The sequence below is a fragment of the Cricetulus griseus genome, chromosome X, assembly GCF_003668045.3.
Source record: "Cricetulus griseus strain 17A/GY chromosome X, alternate assembly CriGri-PICRH-1.0, whole genome shotgun sequence".
Classification (NCBI taxonomy): domain Eukaryota; kingdom Metazoa; phylum Chordata; class Mammalia; order Rodentia; family Cricetidae; genus Cricetulus; species Cricetulus griseus.
The window spans coordinates 105,284,942-105,300,871 of record NC_048604.1 but is presented as its reverse complement, the minus strand read 5'-3'; the positions used below and the strand labels follow the sequence as shown (position 1 = coordinate 105,300,871).

General features: G+C 41.2%; 3 pseudogenes; 1 reads left to right on the top strand and 2 right to left on the bottom strand.

The window, feature by feature from the left end:
• Positions 1 to 583: 583 nt before the first annotated feature.
• Positions 584 to 6,595, bottom strand: LOC100763607 (annotated as a pseudogene).
• Positions 6,596 to 9,691: 3,096 nt separating this feature from the next.
• Positions 9,692 to 13,898, top strand: LOC113837525 (annotated as a pseudogene).
• Positions 13,899 to 14,114: 216 nt separating this feature from the next.
• Positions 14,115 to 15,466, bottom strand: LOC100763894 (annotated as a pseudogene).
• Between the last annotated feature and the right edge of the window lie 464 nt (positions 15,467 to 15,930).

Sequence of the window (15,930 nt, the reverse complement as noted above, 5' to 3'; positions counted from 1 at the left end):
TTTGAATTGGTGCATCATGAATTTTTATCTATTCTCAATTATGTCCACATATGTAAATTAGGTATATTCCTTTGCTTGTTTTTGTTCTCCCCTCCCAACTGACTCAACCTATAAAAGCTAGCCCCATTGCTTCAATAAATGAGTTGTCTCTCTGAAGCTGAGTCATAAAAGGTCTTTCCAACATGCTCATAGGTATCCCAAACATGCTTGCTGCTTTTGCTACATTTGCCCTCATGGGCCTGTTACAGGGACTCACAAGAAAAAGGGAGACAAACAAACATTATTTTCACCATTCTTTTACCTGCTACTGTTTGTTGGCAATATCTGAACACATAATCATGGCCTTCAGAGTTTAGCATGTTAAAATATTCAAAGGAAGGAACATTTTAGACAGAAAGAGTAGGAAATATTTTAGACATACCCTGAGAATCTATTTGATGCTATGTTTGGAATGGTTTGATAACTACAGTAGTTCTGTGTATGAACAGGAAATTTCTTCAAGGAAACATTTGACAGATGCTGCAAATACAGGATTCCTCACTTCAGGTCTCTTGATCAACCTCTGTACAAGCATGCTGGGTCTTCACCTGACTCTGTAGTTTCCCCTTGAGCTTCTCTCAAAGGGAAAGATCAAACTAATAAGTGGCATGGTGGCTGTCAGAGACCCTATTGGGACACAGCAGAATAGAGTTTGTCTATCAGGCCTTCTTTTTTGACTGGAAAGTCAGGTGGAAAGTCAAGAGTGGTTTGCCTATAATGATCTAGAAAGTGGTTCCAGCTTATGGAAACAAATGTGAAGAGGCTGCTAACACAGGAAAATAAGGCAGAGAACTTGCAGCAATACATCTACAACTCCACAAATAGGTCATTCATGCAACTGATCTTAATGGCATTTGCACCAAAAATCAGAACTACAGGCTTCATTAAAATGTCCCACACTATCAGAGTTTGTACATACTGAAATTCAGGTGAGATGGTCCAGGTTGGGGTATGCACCAGCATCTTAACAACAGTCCCTGAGACATTAAACCTTTGAGGGTAACAGGTTTACCACAGTCCAAAGGACACAAATTGCGTGTCATTGTTGTTGAATTCACACAGGCACCAGCCTTGGCTGCTAGCAATGACTATGTCAAACACAAATGCTGATAGGCTGCTAAGGAGTACACTCAGCTTGAAGATGCACTCCATTACATTCGTAAATCTGAAGATCAGGTTGAACAAAGTTATTGTCAAGTCAGGAAGCAAGGGCTCATGGGAAATCAAAATAAATTGTGTTTTACAGACCACTAAGCTTCATACCTTGTCCCTGATGCCACACAGGTGTTATAGTAGTCTATCTATGGGTTAGGATTCAACAAAATACAGATAGGAGTAGAAGAAGCCCTAAACTCCATGACTATGAAAGAAGTTCTCTATATAAGACGTTTTGGGTAGCAATTTCTCTGTATTTGGCAAATACTGATATGTGTGCATTTGTTAACTAAGAATTTTCTTGTTTTACACATCTGTTTATTTACAATTATTAATTAAACTAAAAATAAGTCCCCTGAAATTTTTTATTCGTACTTCTAATAGACTTTGATTTTTATATTTTATTTTATTTTATTTTTATTAGTTCAAATTAGGAACAAGCTTGCTTCAGATGTCAATCCCTTCTCCCTCTCCCTCCCCTCGCCCCCAACATCCCACCTGCCCCTAGGCATCCCCCTCCACTCCCCAGTGGGTATTTCCCAATTTGTCTTCTAATATGTTCGGTGTGGCTGGATTTATGTTGAGAACTTTGATCCATTTTGACTTAAGTTTTGTGCAAGGCTTGGGTCTAACTGCAATCTTCTACATGTCTGCAACCAGTTATGCCAGCACCATTTGTTGAAGATGTTCTCTTTGTTCCTTCATATAAATTTGGATTGTTTGTCAAAAATCAGGTGTTTGTAGGTGTGTGAGTTAATATCAGGATTTTCAATTCTATTCCATTGGTCTACCAGTCTATTTTTGTGCCAATACCAAGCTGTTTTCAGAACTATAGCTCTGTAATAGAGCTTGAAGTCAGGGATGGTGATGCCTCCAGAAGTTCCTTTATTGTATAGGGATGATTTGGCTATCCTGGGTCTTTTGTTTCTCCATATAAAGTTGAGAATTGTTCTTTCAAGGTCTGTGAAGAATTGTGTTGGGATTTTGATGGGGATTGCATTGAATCTGTAGAGAACTAAATAGACAATTCTCAATAGAGGAATGTAAAATGGCTGAAAGACACATAAGAAAGTGCTCAACACCCTTAGCCATCAGGGAAATGCAAATCAAAACAACTCTGAGATACCATCTTACTCCTATCAGAATGGCCAAAATCAAAAACACCAATGACAGTTCATGTTGGAGAGGATATGGAGAAAGGGGAACACTCCTCCACTGCTGGTGGGAGTGTCAACTTGTACAGCCACTTTGGAAATCAGTATGGTGACTCCTCAAAAAAATGGGAATCAGTCTACCACATGATCCAGCAATTCCACTCTTAGGCATATACCCAAAAGTAGCACATTAATACAACAAGGTCATATGTTCAACGATGTTCATAGCAGCACTATTTGTAATAGACAGGAACTTTAAGCAGCCTAGATGCCCCTCAACCGAAGAATGGATAGAGAAAATGTGGTACATTTACCCAATGGAGTACTACTCAGTGGAAAAAAACAATGGAATCTTGAAATTTTCAGGAAAATGGATGGATCTAGAAGAATCCATTCTGAGCTAGGTAACCCAATCGCAAATGACAAATATGACATGTACTCACTCATATGTGGATTTTAGACATAGAGTAAAGATTACCAGCCTACAATCCACACTGCTAAAGAAGCTAATAAGCAAGGACATCCCTAAGAGAGACATACATGGTCCCCTGGAGAAAGGGAGAGGTTCAAGATCTGCTGAGCAAATTGGGAGCACAGGAAGAGGTGGGTGGGAGCTAGGAGAATGTGAAGGGGAGAAGAAGAGGGATGCCGAGGACATGAGGGAGCAGAAAGTATGAGTCAGCGGAAGAGTACACGATAACAAGAATGGAGATATCATAATAGAGGGAGACATTTTTGGTTTACAGAGAAATCAGGCACTAGGCAAATGTCTGGAGATCTACAAAGATGACACCAGCTACCTATCTCAGCAACGGAGGAGAGGCTACCTTAAATGCCCTCCCCTGATTATGAAATTGATGACTGACTTATATGCCTTCATTCAGCAGCTGGTGGAAGTAGAAGTAGACACCCATAACTAATCACCGATCTGAACTGGAACCCAGATGCAGAGAAGGACCAGTGAAGATCACAGAGGTCCAGACCACGCTGGTGAAACACACAGAAACAGCTGACCTGAACATCCGGGGACTCTTGGTCCCCAGTCTGATACCTGGAATACCAGCATGGGACCAACAATTGTTTGCAATTGAAAAATCATTTTCCACCAATAGACACACTATGTATAATTACCACACTTACAGGTAGAACTCATGGTCAGCAATAGTCATGTGGTAAGAGTCATCAGGAAAATCACTGAGTGATTCACAGATAGGCCATGGAGTGTGCAGATGAAATAGGTGGGCATGGACCAGGTTAACTGAAAAGGAACAGAAGGTGCAGGGGGCTATATGAGCTTTTATATGCCTGGAAGGGTGGGAATGGCACAAATCAGCTTGGGTCTAGAAGGATTCAACTGGAAATACAAAGCCTTGTTCTGAAAAATTGGAGTTAGTTCCTAAACTAAGGCAGTAATGCTATTGGCAAGGATCTTGGGGGCTCCAGTAGAAAATCTAGTACACAGTGTTTCCACAGCTAGGTCTTGGAGAAGGGATTTAGCATGTGTGGACTTGGTTGTGGGGGAATTCTCCAGTAAAAGCCACTTCAGATTTCACATGCCCAGAGGTAAGCCAGGGAGGATGACAGTGGTACTGGCTTGCCAGGTTAGAGCCAATTTTCTTTCTTTTTTTAGTTATGTCAATGTTTAATCTTTTTTTCTTCCATTCATTTATTTAGTTCATAAATAAAGCCATGCACAATTATGATACATAATACAGTATGTTCACAACGGCATGGCTAAATTAAACCAATTAACTTGTTATATCACACATATTCATCATTTTTGTTTTGAGAACACTTAAAGTATACTATCTCACAACTTTTAAAATATAGCATATTGTTATCAACCATATTTATCATGCTCTCAGTAGACCTCAAGACATCACAGAGTCCATGCCTCTTGTCCAACTACAGTTTTATATCCTTAAACCAATTGTTTCCTCATTGTTAAAAGTCCCACATTGAAGCCTAATAGCCACAATTCTGCTCTCTGTTCCCATAAGTTCATCATTTCTAGGTTACACATAAAATTGAAATTGTGTGACATTTGTCTTCCAGTCTGTCACTTATTTTTTTTGGCAAGCATATAACTTTACTACTTACTAAAGATGAAATCTAATATGCATGCACAGGTGAGCACTCACTGAAACACCTTGGATTCATCACATATTTGAGTTTCAATTAATATATATATTAGAGAGAGAGAGAGCACAATAATAGCAATATATTATGCATCATTAGCAGCAACAGCTTTTCCAGGTTCTGCAGTCCTTTGAACAAAATTGTAGAGACATCCAGCACACTCCATTTTAAAAAAACAAAAAACAAACAAAAACAAAAAACAAACAAACAACAACAAAAAGTAAAAAACAGAATCCCCAGAAAACAGTTCTGTAACTCTTGTGGTACTTGGCACCATTTTTTTTAATTAGTTTCTCAGTCATCATCTGGGAGGAAACCATTCTGAGCAACATCATTAAAAACAGCTCTGATAAAGCATGGTTACTACTATGTATCATAAAGCAGGTCCACATATGAGTGAGTACCTATCATGTTTGTCTTTTTGTGATTGGATTACCTCACTCAGAATGGTTTCTTCAAGTTCCATCCATTTTCCTGCAAATTTCAAGATTCCATTGTCTTTTCCACTGAGTAGTACTCCATTGTGTAAATGTACCACAATTTCTCTATCCATTCTTCTGTTGAGGGGCATCTAGGCTGCTTCCAGTTTCTGGCTATTACATATAATACTTAGAGCCAATTTTCAAGGGAGCTCATGAGTCAAAACCAATGCCTGTTTTCTACAACTGGACCTAAGCCTGGGAATGAGGAGATGACTCAGAAGGAAGTGACATTAAGGGTTAAAAACCAAGGAGAGCCAATTGAGGAGCTTCAAGGCTACAGCTACACTTGGGACTTGGACAATATGCTAATAGATGAGATAATTCGAAACATCACCAGTGAAAGAAGAGGTATGACATGTGTGTGGAGCTCCACCTTGCAATATGGAGAAAGCACAGGTGATCTTACTTCTAGGGGAACACACTAGAGAAAGGCATTACCAACCTGTGTGTACATAGCTAGAAATGGGAATGGGATGGCACTGGTATGTGAGGTTCACTGGAGCTCACCATGCAGATTATATGCAACTACATATGCAGACCTCATTGCCGGATGTACAGATGGTGCAGCAGGGCTCAACTCTGGCCTTTTCAACAGATCAATATAATCTAGCATATAATCTGTGTGACATGTGATATGACAGAGAGTATAAGCTTGGTACTAGCTTCTGAGGTTCTCATGAAGTTCATCACAGAAATAATTGCGGTAACTATGCATATAGAGCAGGAGCTTAGAGTGTGGCAGTTGGGCAGGCAGGCTTTGTTTTTGGAGAACATAATGAGAAACCATCTCAGGAGCATTGGAATATAAATACTGCACAGGTAGGTGATGTTCTTGGAACTCAAGCAAACTGTACAAGACATGCATACCTGGACCTAGGCCTGGGATTGTGTACACAGGATGTGTGGGCTTGGTAATGGTGGACTCTCCTTAGATCCAAATGCTGGCCCGGCATTCGTGGCACACACCTTTAATCACAGCACTCAGGAGGTAGAGACAGGCGGATCTCTGTGAGTTCAAGGCCAGCCTAGTTTCCAGAGCCACTGCCAGGATAGGCTCCAAAGCTACACAGAGAAATCCAGTCTCGAAAAACCAAAAACAAAAAAAAAGAAAATAAAAAGAAAGAAAAAGAAAGAAACCAAATGCTGGAGGTATGCACTGGGAGTTGGGATACAGGCTATAGAGATGGTATGGGCAGAGTTGGATCATGAGTGCTAATCATCACCAGGAAAGCCAGTATACTATAGGGGTTTCTGGAGCTAAGGCTGGGAGGGGGAGGTGGTGCCGGCATGGTTCTTTGTGAATGAACTCTCCATGGAAAACAGGTGACAGTTGTGTGACAGAAGCAAGGCCAGAAAGGGTGAAGATGGCTCTCATTGGTAGTGATCTTGAGATTACTAGACAAAAGCACCTTGACTAGTGTACATCAAGACATAAGTTTGGGATTGTGAAGCCGGTCCAGTACAGTTTTTTTTCTTGTTAAAATGACCAGGAAACAGCAGCACAAAAGATATATCAAGGACCACGGAAATAGCTCTTGTGGGTGGGGTGCTTTGGAGTTCACTAAACAAGGCCAGAACTCACTCCTCAATGAGTACATCCAGATCTAGGTCTGAAAGTGTGGCCATGGCAATGACAGATGTGGCTGCAAGTGAGAATGTCTCAGTAAGATCATACGTTTGAATGTTTGCCCCAAGTTAATAAGATTGTTTGGGAAGATATAGATGTTTGGAAGAATGTTAAATGCAGGCATGAGTGGTGTACTGCAGATCCCTTCATCAATAGATGAGAGCTTGTGAGGAAAACCTAGTCCAGGAACTAAGTGAACACTGTCAGGAATAAAAGTGTGGAAATGGTTCTGGTGGGCGTGATTCTTTGGATCTCACTGTACAGAGCATCAGAGCTTTGGTTCTGTGAGAGCCCAGAAGGGGCTATTTTTGAAGGAGCAACCTCAGTTGCAGTGAAGGAAGAAGGATTAAAGGAGACATGGATAGAAGCCGTGCTTTGGCACCATTAGGTAGGATGAGAAGCCCTGAAATGATCTGAGGAGAGGCTACTGGAAAAGGTACAGAGTCACTTGCCATTCGGTCCCCAGTGTAGTGGAGACAACAGGACATGGTATGAGAAACCAGGGCAATGCGAGGTCTAGAGTGAACCTGGACTGAACATTCAGACAACATTCTTGTGCTGCTGGCTGACAAAGCCAGAGCTGCCTAAGCTCTTTGAAGTCCAGAAGATTGTGGGTAACTCCCATACATTGGACACTGAGTGGTTTACCCTGCTACAGTTTGGTTGTGTTTTGGTTTTATCAAACTCTTTCCTTATTCTTCACTTTAAGAGTGAGTGTATGTAATTTGGGTTTGCTATTAGTTTTATTTTTGTTTTACAGGAGTCAAGTGATAAGAAAGTATGTACTTCTGAAGAGTCTTTAATTCTTTTAAAGAGAGTGAGATTTTCAAGCACTTTATTTAATTTTGTTGATGACTGAAGAGATTTTTTAAAATCTTTAATTACTACTCATATTTACATATCTATCCCCCATTCCCTTGCCCTCCCATCTTCCCATGTTCCCCACCAATCCCCCAAACCCACCCCCAACTCCGCCCCAGGGATAGTAAGACCCTCCTAGGGGTACCTTTAAAGTTCATCACAGCATGTGGGGGAGGGCCCAGGCCTTCTTTTTTAAAGATTTTATTTATTTATTTATTTATTTATTTATTTATTTATTTATTTATTTATTTGTATACAACATTCTGCTTCCTTGTATATCTGCACACCAGAAGAGGGCACCAGATCTCATAACAGATGTTTGTGAGCCACCATATGGCTTTTGGGAACTGAACTCAGGACCTCTGGAAGAGCAGTCAGTGTTCTTAACCTCTGAGCCATCTCTCCAGCCTGAGGCCCTCTTTCTTATAATAGGCTGCAATAGTATCCCTCCATTAGGAATGGACTCACAAAGTCCATTTGTGTAGGAGGGATAAATACTGGCTCCACTGTTATAGGTCCCATATATTGTATTGGCTTCCTAGCTGGCACCCACATGAATGAAGAAAATTTTTCTGGTTTTTCGAGACAGGGTTTCTCTGTATAGCTTTGGAGCCTATCCTGGCACTCGCTCTGGAGACCAGGCTGGCCTCGAACTCACAAGAGTTCTGCCTGCCTCTGCCTCCTGAGTGCTGGGATTAAAGGCGTGTGCAACCAACACGCAGCAACTGAAGAGATTTTAAACTATATAATTTTTAAGTATCACAAGCTTGAGACCTAGGAGATAATCAAAAAGGAAACATGGCTTAATAGTGAAGCATTTATGTGAAGTTGGTAAGGACTCAATGGTGTTGATTGGTAATTTGTCAATTTGACATAAACTATGGGCATCCAGAAGGAGGGAACCTTAATTGATAAATCTCTTTTATCTGATTGCCCTGCAGGGAAGGTTGTGGAACATTTTCTTGATTAATATTTAATGTGTCAGAGCTGAGCCCACTGTAGTTCCAGTCAAACTTGTTGAGATTATATTGAGTTACAGAAAACAGCAAGCTTAGTGACCCATGTTTAGAAAGCTAGTGACCACCTTCCCTCTGTGGACTCAGTGTCAGATGTTGCCTAAAGTTGAAAAGTGTAAATTGAAGTAAACCCTTTTCTCCAATGTTGCTTTTGGACACATTACTTCATCCCATCAGTAAGGAAGTTAGTTATGTGTGGGGAAACTTTCTGATGACCATTATCAGGCATGACATTCCATAAAATATGCAAGCGATAACGTTAGACCCTGGAGTATAGAGATGGTCCAGGTGGTATTAGCTCTGTGGGGAATGACCTAGGGAGTCCAGTGATGTAGCCTCAAGACTAGGTAAGACCTCAAAGGAATAGCTCTGGTCGTCAACCTTAAGAGGAACTCAACAGGCAGCACTTGTGAGCAATGGAAGCCTCTGTAGGAAGGTGTGGGAGTACAGAAAGGCCACAAGAGTATTGGATGCATCCAGAACTCACTAGTAAATGTAAAAGCAGGTACCACAGAGCTCCTTCTGGGAGTGTGGGAATGTCAAAAGCAGGTGAGGTTATGTGGACATCACCAGGCAAAATTGGAGCATGATGGGTTCATTTGCATAGAGGCCTTGGACTGGGCAGATGGTTGAGGGATGATTGGTTGTGAGGGGATACAGCAGGGGAAGCATGTGTAGGAGCTGCTAGGTAGGAAATGAGTGTGGGAGTGTGGGATGGAGATGGATGATGAGATTTTTTGAGAACACAAGGCAAACATGTTATGAGGATGTGCATTTAGTGATGTAATTACAGCTCAGGGAGTGTAAGAATCACACTGGCCGGGGAAGTGCTGCAGACCATGGTAATGCAATCTGGTACATAATCTAAGCTTACTGCACTAGTATCTAAAAGTGTGGGGATGGAAAGGAAGGCCTGTTTCTGAAGAGAGAGCCAGAGAAAGATGGTACAGGAACTGTTGGATCACAGTTATTCTGTGGAGTAAAGGAATGGACCTGGCCAGTGAAAATAGGTCAGGTTCACCAGTAAAATCTTATGTACAACCTGCACATAAACAGTTGGAATACGCAGATGGTACAGGGAAGTATGGTTCTAGGGGGTGCTGAAAGGTTATTAGTATAAGAGCTTCAAGAGAATCTATGCCTGAAGCTGTAGAGATGAAGCTGGCATACAAGCTTCCATTGAAATTTTGTTGCGGGGTGCAGAGGACCCAGGAAACCATGGCCACATTCAGGCTCTACACACTGGTGATGGTGCTGCACCTCAACAAGTTCTCCCAGACATAAAGAAAATGGGCTTTGGTGCTGGCCACTGGGATGGATTTGGGTGCAAATTCAGTAAGGAGACACCATTGAGGATAGTGCTAACAGGATGCTTCAGGGAGAGAGTGGTCTGACAGTGGATGACCTGCACAATGTGAGCCACATCTCATTTGAGTTTGTGGGTTTCACCAAGCTGATGGATGTACATACCTTCTCTACTGTCTATTGAATGGGATGCCCACAGAGAGAAAAAAATGCACTCTCAGTGATTCAAACTAGACTAGATCCCCTTTGCAGACATATGGTCTTATGGCAGCTACTGGTTCAGAAGAAGAAATACTGTGGGTACTTCAAGATCCAGGATCAGAACACCATAAGGTGGATGAATTCTAATACACTGGTCTGGCCAGTTCTGGCCACACTCAGCTTGCTACACAGACAAAAGCTCTCTGTCCAAGGGTATCACAAAAGGGGCTGGTATTTTCTGATTGCAAGGTGTTGGGGTTGGAATGTGAAATGTCACTGATAGAATAATATGCTTGAATACTTTGTCTCCACCTACTGGTCCTGTTTTGGAAGTTTGCGGCACCTTTAGGAGACAGAACACTGATGGGGAAACTGAGTCACTAGGAGTCAGAGAGACATGGGATGGGACTTAAGGTTCTATAGGTAGGCCCCACATCCTGTCTGTTGTCTGCTTCTGGATGATGTGACCAGCCACCTCATACTGCTGCCACTATAACTTTTCTTTTTTTTTTTTTTGGTTGTCTTCTTTTTTATTATTTATTACTTTTTTATTTTTATATATATTTGAATTACAAACAAGATTGAATTACATGATGATCCCAGTTCCCTTCTCCCTCCCTTCCTCCTCTACCACCCCCCCGAACTAAAATCTTACCAATCATATGTCCTTTCTTCTAATCTACACCTGACTTACAATTTCTGCTTCCTCATGACCTCTGCATCTATAACTTTTCTGCCCTAATGGACTGTATCCCCTTGATGGATCCATAAGGATCGATATACCTTTGTTTCCTTAAAAAAATGTTGTAAATTTTGTGTAATCAAAGAAAGGGAGCTGTACCTGCAAAAGAAGATGTGACTTGAATAGTCTGGGTCCTGGGAAAAAATCAGGGAAACCTGGTGCAGGAGAGGACTGGGTAGTACCAGGCTTCTGCATGCTGCAATGAAACTGGGATCCCATCAAGCACACCTAGTGAGAGATCCACATTTCCAGCGCTAAACAAGAGAGTTGTAATGCAGCCCAGGTGGAAAGGTTTCTGAAGGTACTTCACAGGTAAATCCAGAGCAACAGTTGGATAACCAGAGCTGGAATTGAGAGTGTGAGAATGGCCCTTTAGGAGCAAATTCTGTGCCTCTCATCCACTGAAAACAAAAACCATTTTGAAATTCTTAGCCAGGCATTGGTTTTGAAGTTTGGGCATGCAAGCTGTTGTCTGTGTGGAAGGGGAAAGGAATCACTAGGAAGATAAAGTGACCTGTGTGACTACAGTTAAGCCTAGTAGTGTACATGCACAGATCATCTTGATTCTGTGGTAATGTGGTATGAAAAAAAAACAAGATCTAGACAACATGATCTAAACCTAGGAGGGCAGGAGTAGGAGGGGTAGAAAGCTTCAAGGGATATGAGAACACTACATGTGTCTATCTGAATTGAGAATCATGAGTTACACCTGGGATTGTGGATTTGACATGCACAGGCTGTGTTCTGGGGATCTTTATAGGGTATGACCACTGGGGGAACCTGCATTAGTTGGGCTAGCTCTGGATTGTGACAGGGCTGCTTCCAGGGAACTCTTTTTGGTACTCAGAGAGAAAATATGTTATGCAGTCTGTAAATCCATAGTTAAGAGCATTAGACAAGAGAGTATGACGGCTTCTGGGTAGTTCCATCAGGCATAGACAATATGCTTTCTCTGCATCTGGAGGTGGGCATTGGATAGTGGAGATGTTGCAGAATTTCTTTCTGGGGATCTCATCAGGAAAATCTATTGAAAGAGCTTCATTTCCACAACTAAGCTTGAGAGTGTGGTGAAAGCACTGGTACACAGGACTGGAAGGCACCCCAGGCCCATCATGTGTTAAATCCCTGCAAACACAGTTTGGAATTGATCTGGTGATATTGGATTTGGTGAAATTCAATAAGGAAATCTGGTGTAGGAGTTGCTTGACTACTGATTGGATTGGAAATGTGCTTTTGAGAGTGTGGTGTGTCCTTCTTGTGGAATCCCAGGCAGCCAGTGTTCAGTCTACCAGGTCTGAGGTCACAGATGTCAGTTGACTATCATAAGAATACCTGATGTCTGATTCTGCACCCGTGTCTGATTAGGATTATGCAGGTGTATGTGAGTTATATTCGCCAAGCAAAGCAGATACATAACTGTGCAATCACGATTAGGCCTGGAGACATGAGGGTGGTTCTGATGTCTGAGGTTTTTTGCAGCAAGAAAGTTGGCTAAGCTATGTGTGCATCCAGATGTCAGCATTAGCATATGCAAGACTTTAACATGATCATTCCTCATGATTCACAACAGAGAAATCCAGTGCCAAAACTGTGTCACCAGAGCAAATCCAGAGAGTATGGGAATGACACTGAGTAGAAGAAGTTATGAGGAACATCGTCTTGTGAATGAGTGCTTGATCTGTATTCCAACAGATAGAACTTGGGAGTATGAAGATGACACAAACATGCTTGTATCTGATTAATCCTGTATGGAAACTTGGTACAGGAAGTATATGACTGGAGCTACTAATAAGAATGTTAGGATTATAAGGACAAAATGTGGTCAAGAAAACCAGCGAAATCTGATGTATGATATGTTCATCCACATCCAGGATTTGATGTATGCAGATTGTTCTGGTAGGCCTGGCTTTTAAGGGATCTGGCAGGAAATCCATATAGAAGCAGCTCCATGGGGAATTGGCATTGGAGGATGGACATGACCATCATGGACAAAGTTTTATAAATCTAACAAAAAAATCAGAACCCCTTGGCCATCTGCAAATATATAACAGCTATATAGATTGGTCTTCCTGTAGTATTCCTAGCAGTGGGAGCAGGGCTATGTCTGACTCTGTTGACAGCTTTTAGGGCCCTTTCCACCTAATGGATTGCCTCATCCATCCTTAATAGAAGAAGAGGAGTCTAGTCTCATTGCAATTTCATATTCCTTTCTTGGCTGATATCCATGGAAGGCCCAACATTTTCTGAAAAGAAACAGAGGAGGAATAGAGGATGCAAATCAGATGGGATGGGGAGGCTGGGAATTTCCATTGCACTGGGTTTCTTGCTCACCCCAAAGATGTCCCTGATTCCAGATGTCTCTCCCAGTACTCTATCCCTCCATGTTACCCTCACTTGATCATTCCTGTTCCGATCCCAAACCCCTGTCTAGACTCCCCATCCATCAATGCATATTCTATTATCCCTTCACAGTGAGATTCTCCAGAGCCTTGAGCCCTCCTTATTACTTAGCTTCTCTGGATCTGTGGAGGGCAGCATGGTCCTCCTTTATTATATGGCTAACATTCACTTAGAAATGAGTACATGCAATGTTTGTCTTTTTGGGTCTGGTTCACCTCAGTCGGGATGATCTTTTCTAGTTCTACACATTTGCTAGCAAATTTATTTTTGCTATGAAATGGCCTTCATTCTACTGGCACCAAGGATAGAATAGCCTTATATGAAATTGGGAAGGTTTGGGGTTAATGGGATTGCCCAATGGCACAGTAAATTTGCCATGAAAATTAATGTGAGTAAAGCAAGAAAAACACCTCAGAAAAACAGTCCTCTGATGTCCATACCACTTGTTCCATCAGAGCACACTGGAAGTGCCTAGCCATTTGTGATATCTACAAAAATAAAGATATATGTCCCATGCCCAGTGAACAACATAGCCTTCTTACTGCATGAAAAGGGCACACACTGTCCACAGGGCCAACATTGTGAAGTCCAGCTCTGCCTCCATTAATCCTGGCTACCTAAGAGTCTCCAGACAAAAGTGTGGTTACTTTTCTTTGTTTCCTTACAAACTTTCTTTCACTTGGTATTTGTCATGCTTATTGTTGCAGTATGCCTTTCACAACCACTGTTGCATGCAACCCCTTGTTGGAATACATGATCGTGGCCTTCAGAGTTTAGAATGTGAAAATATTCAAAAAAAGGAACACTTTAGACAGATAGAGGAGGAAGTAAGCTTTGACACACAGATTCAATTTGATGCTTTATTTAGAATGAGTTAATGACTACAGGAGTTTTGTGTATGAATGGGAAATTTCTTCAAGGAACCTTCTGACAGATGCTGCAAATGCAAGAGTCCTCACTTCAAGCTTCTTGATCGGTCCCTATGCAAGCACCCTAGGCCTTTACATGACTCTGTAGTTTCAAACTGCTAATTTTAGAGAGAAAGAAGTTCACATCAAAGACTGACATGGTGGTTGTCAGAATTCCTGTTGGGAACACAGCAGTATAGTGTTTGTCTATCAAGGCTTCTTTTTTAACCGGAAAGTCAGGTGGAAAGTCTAAAGTGGTTTGGCCATAATTATGTACAAAGTGGTTCCAGCTCACGGAACCAAATGTGGAGAGACTACTAACACACAAAACTAAGGCACAGATCTTGTAGCAATACAACTGCAACTCCATGAAAGGGTCTCTCATGCAGCTGATCTTAATGGCGATTGCACCAAAAATCAAAACTATATGCTTCATCAAAATGGACCACACAATCAGTTTTTGCATACTGAAATTCAGGTGAGATGATCCAGGTGGAACTGATAGGGGTATGCACCAGCATCTAAACTATAGTCCCTGAGACATTAAACTCTTGAGGGTAATAAGCTTCCCACAGTCCAAAGGACACAAATTGCACCACCTTGATGTCAAATTCCCACAGCATTTGCTGCTTCCAATGACTATTTCAACCACCAACACTAATAGGCTGCTAAGGAGTCCACTCAGGTTGAAGATGCACTCCTTTGCATTAGCAACCTGAAAATGAGATTGAATAAAGGTATTGTCAAGTCAGAAACACAAGGAAAGGTGGAAAATCAAAATAAGTCATGGTTTACAGAGCACTAAGCTCTCATACCTTGTCCCTGCTGTCACATAGTTGTATTTAAGTAGTCTGTCTATGTATTGGAGTTTAACATACTACAGACAAGAGTATAAGAAATCATAAATTCCATGACTAATAGCAAAAGTTCCCACTATAAGAGGTTTTGCTAAGAAATTTCATTGTATCTATCAAATGCTGAAATGTGTGTATTTGTTAACCAATCATTTTAATGCTTGGAATTAATAGTCAAAATGTTTACAATACCATATATAAAATGATGTTTACTTAAGCAGTGTTTGCAGTATATAATTATGATGAATAACTTGGATGAGAGGTATAAGCAGAAGAATGCTCAAATATCATTTATAAAGTGTGGTAGTGGATTTATACAAACTGAATCCACCTATATTGCCTTCTAAAAGAACCAAGTAAAGTGACAAATGATTTACATGGTACACACATTTATGTCAAAATTCCATACTTGAGATGTTCATATTTCTCTGTATGTGTACATGTATACACTAGTGTATGTATGATAGGAAAACATGTGTAAAAATGTGAATTCTTTTTCTGTGACCAAATTTAAAATCTGTTTATGAAACTTGAGTACCCATGGATCTTTCCATCATTTCCCATAACTTACTGAAATGTCCATGTTAGAAAATTTCCCTCATTTCATTGTTGAATATGAACTATCCTGACTATGTTACATGAGTAACTATATTCTTGAGTACCAATTAAGACTCTACATGTACTGTATGCACAAACTTATTTAGATCACTCCTCAGTTCATAACTTCAGATGTAGTGGTAACGCTCATGTTGGATGTCCCTGTGTCCTTGAACAGAAGATATAAGTTTCAGGCATGTATATGATGACATTGCCCCCTCCAATGAATGCCCTACGAACTGGATCTCCTTGGCAGGAAAACTTCTCTACCAGCACCACTGCTACAGTCTCTGTGGGATGTGCTCCTTAATTGGGTGAATACAGTAGCTGTAATAATTGGGAAGTTACATCAGCAAGATGCGTTTACAGTCTTTGGTCGATTGAGTAACACCCAACTCATGCCCTCTTTCTTGTCAAGGCAGATCTGAGACTTTGAAGTCAGGAGCAGTG